General features: G+C 36.2%; 1 non-coding gene across 1 annotated transcript; it reads right to left on the bottom strand.

Moving 5' to 3' along the window:
- Positions 1-538: 538 nt before the first annotated feature.
- On the bottom strand, positions 539-645 carry LOC125614691. The gene has a single exon (XR_007345258.1). It is a non-coding gene; the product is annotated as a U6 spliceosomal RNA (small nuclear RNA).
- Between the last annotated feature and the right edge of the window lie 5,082 nt (positions 646-5,727).

The raw sequence follows: 5,727 nt of genomic DNA, 5'->3' as shown, positions 1-5,727 counted from the left end.
GCTCTTGACATATCATATTTCCATACATTAGATTCAAGTTGGTCATTGAACTCCCAATTTTACCCCCAAATACAGATTGCAGAATCACATCGGTTACACATCCACACTTTTTACATAATGCCCCTATTAGTAACTGTTGTATTCTGCTGCCTTTCCTATCCTCTACTATCTCCCTCCCCTCCCCTCCCCTCCCCTCCCCTCTTCTCTCTCTACCCCCTCTACTGTAATTCGTTTCTCCCCCTTGTATTTGTTTTTCCCTTTCCCCTCACTTCCTCTTGTATGTAATTTTGTATAACCCTGAGGGTCTCCTTCCATTTCCATGCAATTTCCCTTCTCTCTCCCTTTCCCTCCCACCTCTCATCCCTCTTTAATGTTAATCTTCTTCTCATGCTCTTCGTCCCTACTCTGTTCTTAATTACTCTCCTTATATCAAAGAAGACATTTGGCATTTGTTTTTTAGAGATTGGCTAGCTTCACTTAGCATAATCTGCTCTAATGCCATCCATTTCCCTGCAAATTCTATGATTTTGTCATTTTTAAAAATATGGAACGCTTCACGAATTTGCGTGTCATCCTTGCGCAGGGGCCATGCTAATCTTCTCTGTATCGTTCCAATTTTAGTATATGTGCTGCCGAAGCGAGCACAGGATAAATACTTAGGAATGGTGTATGGTCATATGGTAATTCCATTCCTAACCTTTTGAGGAACCTCCATATTTATTTCCACAGTGATTATACTAATTTATAATCCCACCAAAAATGTATATATGTTCCTTTTCCCCCACACCATCTCCAGCATTTATTATTTTATTCTTGATGACTGCCATTCTCACTGCAGTAAGATGAAATCTCAGTATAGTTTTTATTTGCATTTTTCAGATTGCTAAAGATGTTGAGCAGTTTTTCATATATTTGTTGGCCACTTTATCACTTCTTTTGAGAAATGTCTGCTTAGCTCATTTGACCATTTATTGACTAGGTTATTTACTTTTTCGGTGGTAATTTTTTGAGCTATTTTTATGTTTGGAATATCAATTCTCTGCCAGAAGAATAGTTGGCTGCCTCTAATTTGAATGAATCCCTAGACCATACATGTTAGAGAAATTCCAGGATTATCCTTTTGGAGAAGACTTTCTTATGTGCCCCTGTAGATAGAATTTTGAAAGCATCAGGCCTAATAAGTCAGTCTTCCCTATATCCCTTCCTTTCCTGTCTTTAAGCAATGTCCTTATACCCAAGACAGTATTGTGACCATCACTAGTAGCACTTGAGGGCTTGTCAATTATCTTTAGGTAGTGCTATTAATGAAAACCCATAGCTCAGTGATTTTTAAACCCAAAATTCCTACAAAATCACTCAGAAGCCTTTCATCACACCACCATGTTCCCACTCCAAGTCAGTCCTACAGATTGAGAATCTCTGAAAATGAGCATAGAGATCCCTAAAACACTCTACAGATTAGTCTATTCAGTAAGTTCTCAGGAAGTTCTTGAAAAGAAAAATTCTTTCCCAATTGCAAATGTGCAGACAGGAAGAAATCTACAGTTCCTTCACTTGACAGCTTGAGCTTCAATAAACCACTTGGCCTTTAGCCATACATATTGAATTTGCAGAAATAGAAGATGAGTAAGCCTCTGTTAAAAACTAGATTTATATACAATAATATTATTTGACTGCAAAAACGTATTTTTCTAGGCTTTATGCAAATGAAAGATATGATCATTATCTTATCAGTATTTTCTGAATCCAGGAAATTGCAAAAGATTTGAATATCCATTTGTAGTTAATTTTTGCCCAAATTTATTGTAGAGTAATGCCAAGGTAGTCAATCAGTGTAACTTAAAGACCACATTCCAAATTATGCATTACCTGATACTTAATTATTTTTTTCTTCTGCATTCTGTTCAGTCTTTTGTTTTAAAAGATTGCCCCAAAATTTATTTTATGAAGTACCTGTACTTCATAGCAATAAAATTTTATATTTATTTAACTTAATTGCAAAATATTTGTTGAATATTGCTACATGACCAACATTATGTTATGTAGTGGGAAGATATCATAATAGTTACTGCATACTTGCTACCATTAAGGGATTTATACTTCAAAATTTAATCAGCTAACTATATAGTGTGTGCAAAGAAAATGCATCAGAATAAAGAGCAAGAATGATTATTTCCAGTCTAGGAGTAGAGAAAGATTTTATTGATGGGGGCAGGGGTTGAGGTGAACAATGAAAGGTACCTACAAAATGAACAAGGAAATAGAACAGAGAGGTTGAAAAGGCATTGTCTATCATTGTTGCCATCCAGCTGAAGCACAGCAGGGCAAATGTTCAGTAGGTAGTATAGTCTGGAAAGTGTGTATGTCTGCATGATCATGGGGGAATTTGTTTGACAAAAATAATGAGAACACACTCACATTTCCAAACATATTTAGATCAGGATTTAGTACTTAATGGAAATAAATGGGCTATGGCACAAAAATATGTCTTGGCTCAGCTTTGCACCCTAGGTTTTGGTTTTCTACAGGGAAACAGCCTGTCTTTCTGTACAGCAATGGCCCTGCCAGGCATGGAAACTTAGAGTAATCTTGCTTCTCCATTGCTCTTTAGTGCTCAGTTCTATGTCACACATTCTGGAAAAACTACAGCAAGAATGTGTGCTCTTCAAGTTTAAAGAAATATTTGCATATATCGAGCCCTTTTGCTTCCTGAACCACTTCAGCAACACTAATACCAACCATGCAAGAGGAATGAGGAGTAAAGCAATCAGTCCAGTGTCCTTGAGCAGTGTCTCTGTCTCCTAATTTCCCCTGACAGAAGCTCATCTCTGTGCAAAGACTGCTGTGTAATGTATTCACCTGGTTTGGGTGTTTTTATTTATTCTATGGGTAGTGGGGCTTCTGGTTTGGGATGGGGCAGACAGAAAGGAATGCAGGTTTCTGTGTAAGAGTGACATGATCTGGCCTATGACTTAGAAAAATAGATGAAGCTGAAAGAAAGGAAATGAGTTAACAAACTAACCATAACCATAATAAGAGGAAATAAAGATCTGAATAAAACTTGAGGGAAGGAGAAGCTGACCTTTAGAAATTAAAACCAGAATCCTCTGTATGGATAGACCAGGTGTGAATTAAAGACCAAGGGGGCGTTGCAACTCATTTAAACATGAAGATAGCTAAAACAAGTGTAGAAAATAAGATGGATGATGAATCTGTTGATTGAGCTCATGAGCAGGAAGAACACATTATAAGATAATGTGGAGAATTTTAGAAATGATAAAAATAAGGCAAAATACAGGTTGTTCATCCAGAGAGTTATAAAAAGTAAGCAAGTGACAAGTAATGCCTGATGCTTCGAAAAGAACTTTCATAAATATGAGTTTTATACTTGGGAATCATGAGATTTGAAAAAGAAAAGGAGGGGATATAAAATATGAATTTTAAAAAAAATAGCATCAGGTATGACATCTTGAGAACAGCAATAGATAGTTGCTGAGCATAAGAGAAGGAGCCAGCCTTAGAATCCAAGCTGTCTTTAATTAGGAAATAGTCATATAAAAAAAAGGCACAATTTATAAAATCTTGGCCTCTTTTGCCTCTTCCCTCAGTTCTTCTCAAGAAAGATAAGCTTTATCAGACAAGGAATTCTGGTCTGTTTTGTTCTTTGATGCATTTTGATATATTCCCTTAGTGTCTCAAACACAGTGGGCACTAATCAAATGTCTAGCAAGGTGTAGAGAGAATTATCATGTCTTATTGATTCCACCTACACATATTCTCTCCTATTTCTATACCATCCTCTCTGTCTTCATTTATGTTATTAATTTCAGGTTCTTACCCCTTATCTGCATTATTATAATAACTACTAGTCTGAAATTGCTCTTCTACCTCATCAGTTTTATAAAGCACCAAGTGCTTTGCTGGGACTTATAAAAGCTCTCCACACCCTGCTCCAGACCTACCTGCCACTTAATACCATCCCACTTTATGCTGTCAATACAGATACTTTTAATCCTGGGCACACTCTGCAGTTTCATGCCTTTCTAATTCTATTTAATCTGTATCCATTTATAGGAAATTCTATTACCCTTCTTCACTCAGCTGATTCCTCATCTCTCAAAAAACCATTTCATAATTCATTTTTGGCAGGAAATTTTCCATTCCCCAACTAGAGTAAGCCAGGCCACTCATAATCCCACAGGACTCTGCTTCTAGCTCTGTCCCTGCTTGTCAGATTGCATGACTCCTCAAAGACCAGTTCTTATCCATGTCTGCAAAACACTGATGAAATAATTGCTGAGAGGTTAATCTTACTAACATATAGAAGCATGTAACTTAGCTTACCTAAATAATGGTTGCCCATAATGCAAAGGGAAAAATAAAAAGTCAAACTTCTTATCCTATATATTAAAGCCCTTTGTAACTGGCTTAACACTAATCTCTAAAAATAATCGACTGTACTCCTGGTTACTAAGATAAATATAACTCTTCTTATTTAGGATTTTTTTTGCAAATTTGATCACTTTTATCCCAAACATACTTATATACATTTATGTGTCCTTCATTCTTTATAGCCCAGATTAAATGCCAACACCTCCATTAATTTTTTGATAATTCTTCTTTTTGGAAATAATTGTCCTTATATCTGAACTCCCACAGCACTACATTACTGGTATCTGTATCTCTCTTGTGATGTCCCTTCACTCTAATTTGTGATAGAATGATATTTATACGCTTTTACTCTTTTCTATTGTACTTTAAGTTCCTTGAGGGCATGATCCAGGCATGGTCCACATTTGTCTCCTTCACAGTGACTAACTTCAGCCTTTTCCAAATATGCACTCTTAAATATGCTTTAAGTAAGAGAGATGTGCAGAAAATGTCAATATTGGAGTTTAAGAGTTAGATCTCAATAGAAATGTCTCTGTCATTGGGTATTGGGCTAGTTTAAGTTATTTTTGAGACAATTTAGAATGAAATTTGGGGGCAGAATTTGGATTACAAGTGCCCCTATTATGTGGAGCACACTGTGATTATTATATTCTGAATCCCATTTAATGCACTCTTCATACCATTTAATATAATTATCGTTACTAGAAACAATTATAAGGTAGTACATTAATCATGGATCTCCAGAGAAACAGAACCAATAGGATATATAGAGATATAAATGAGAGGAGATTTATTAATGGACTTGGTTCATGTGATTGTAGAGGACAAGAAATATCACAACATCTGGCCTCTGTAAGCTGAATTACCAGGGAACCTGGTAATGTGATTTAGTATGAGACTGGAAGCCTGAGAACTAGTAGTTCTGTATCTTAGGGTAGGTGAGGTGGATGTTCCAGATTTTGAAGAGAGAGTGACTTTTCCACTCCCTTTCATTCAGTATAGATCCTCAGTATTTGAATGATGTCTACTGACATTGATGAGGATAGATCATCCTTATTCTGTCCACTGATTCAAATGCTAGTTGTTTCTGAAAATACCATGATAGGTAATGTTTTACAGATATTTGTGTAACATTTACCCCAATAATTGGAATGAAAAGAACAGTTATGGAGAGCAACCATTTTCTTTGTAAATTTCCCATGGAGGGAATTGAGGCAAAATGACTATGTTTACACAGATATTCCTGAACCATATTTAAACCTCGATTAATCTGATGACCATATCAGACCTCTCTCTCTCTCTCTCTCTCTCTCTCTCTCTCTCTCTCTCTCTCTC

Source organism: Marmota marmota, unplaced genomic scaffold (genome assembly GCF_001458135.2).
Source record: "Marmota marmota marmota unplaced genomic scaffold, marMar, whole genome shotgun sequence".
Taxonomy (NCBI): Eukaryota; Metazoa; Chordata; class Mammalia; order Rodentia; family Sciuridae; genus Marmota; species Marmota marmota.
The sequence above is the reverse complement of the archived record's forward strand: the minus strand, read 5'-3'. Positions and strand labels throughout refer to the sequence as shown.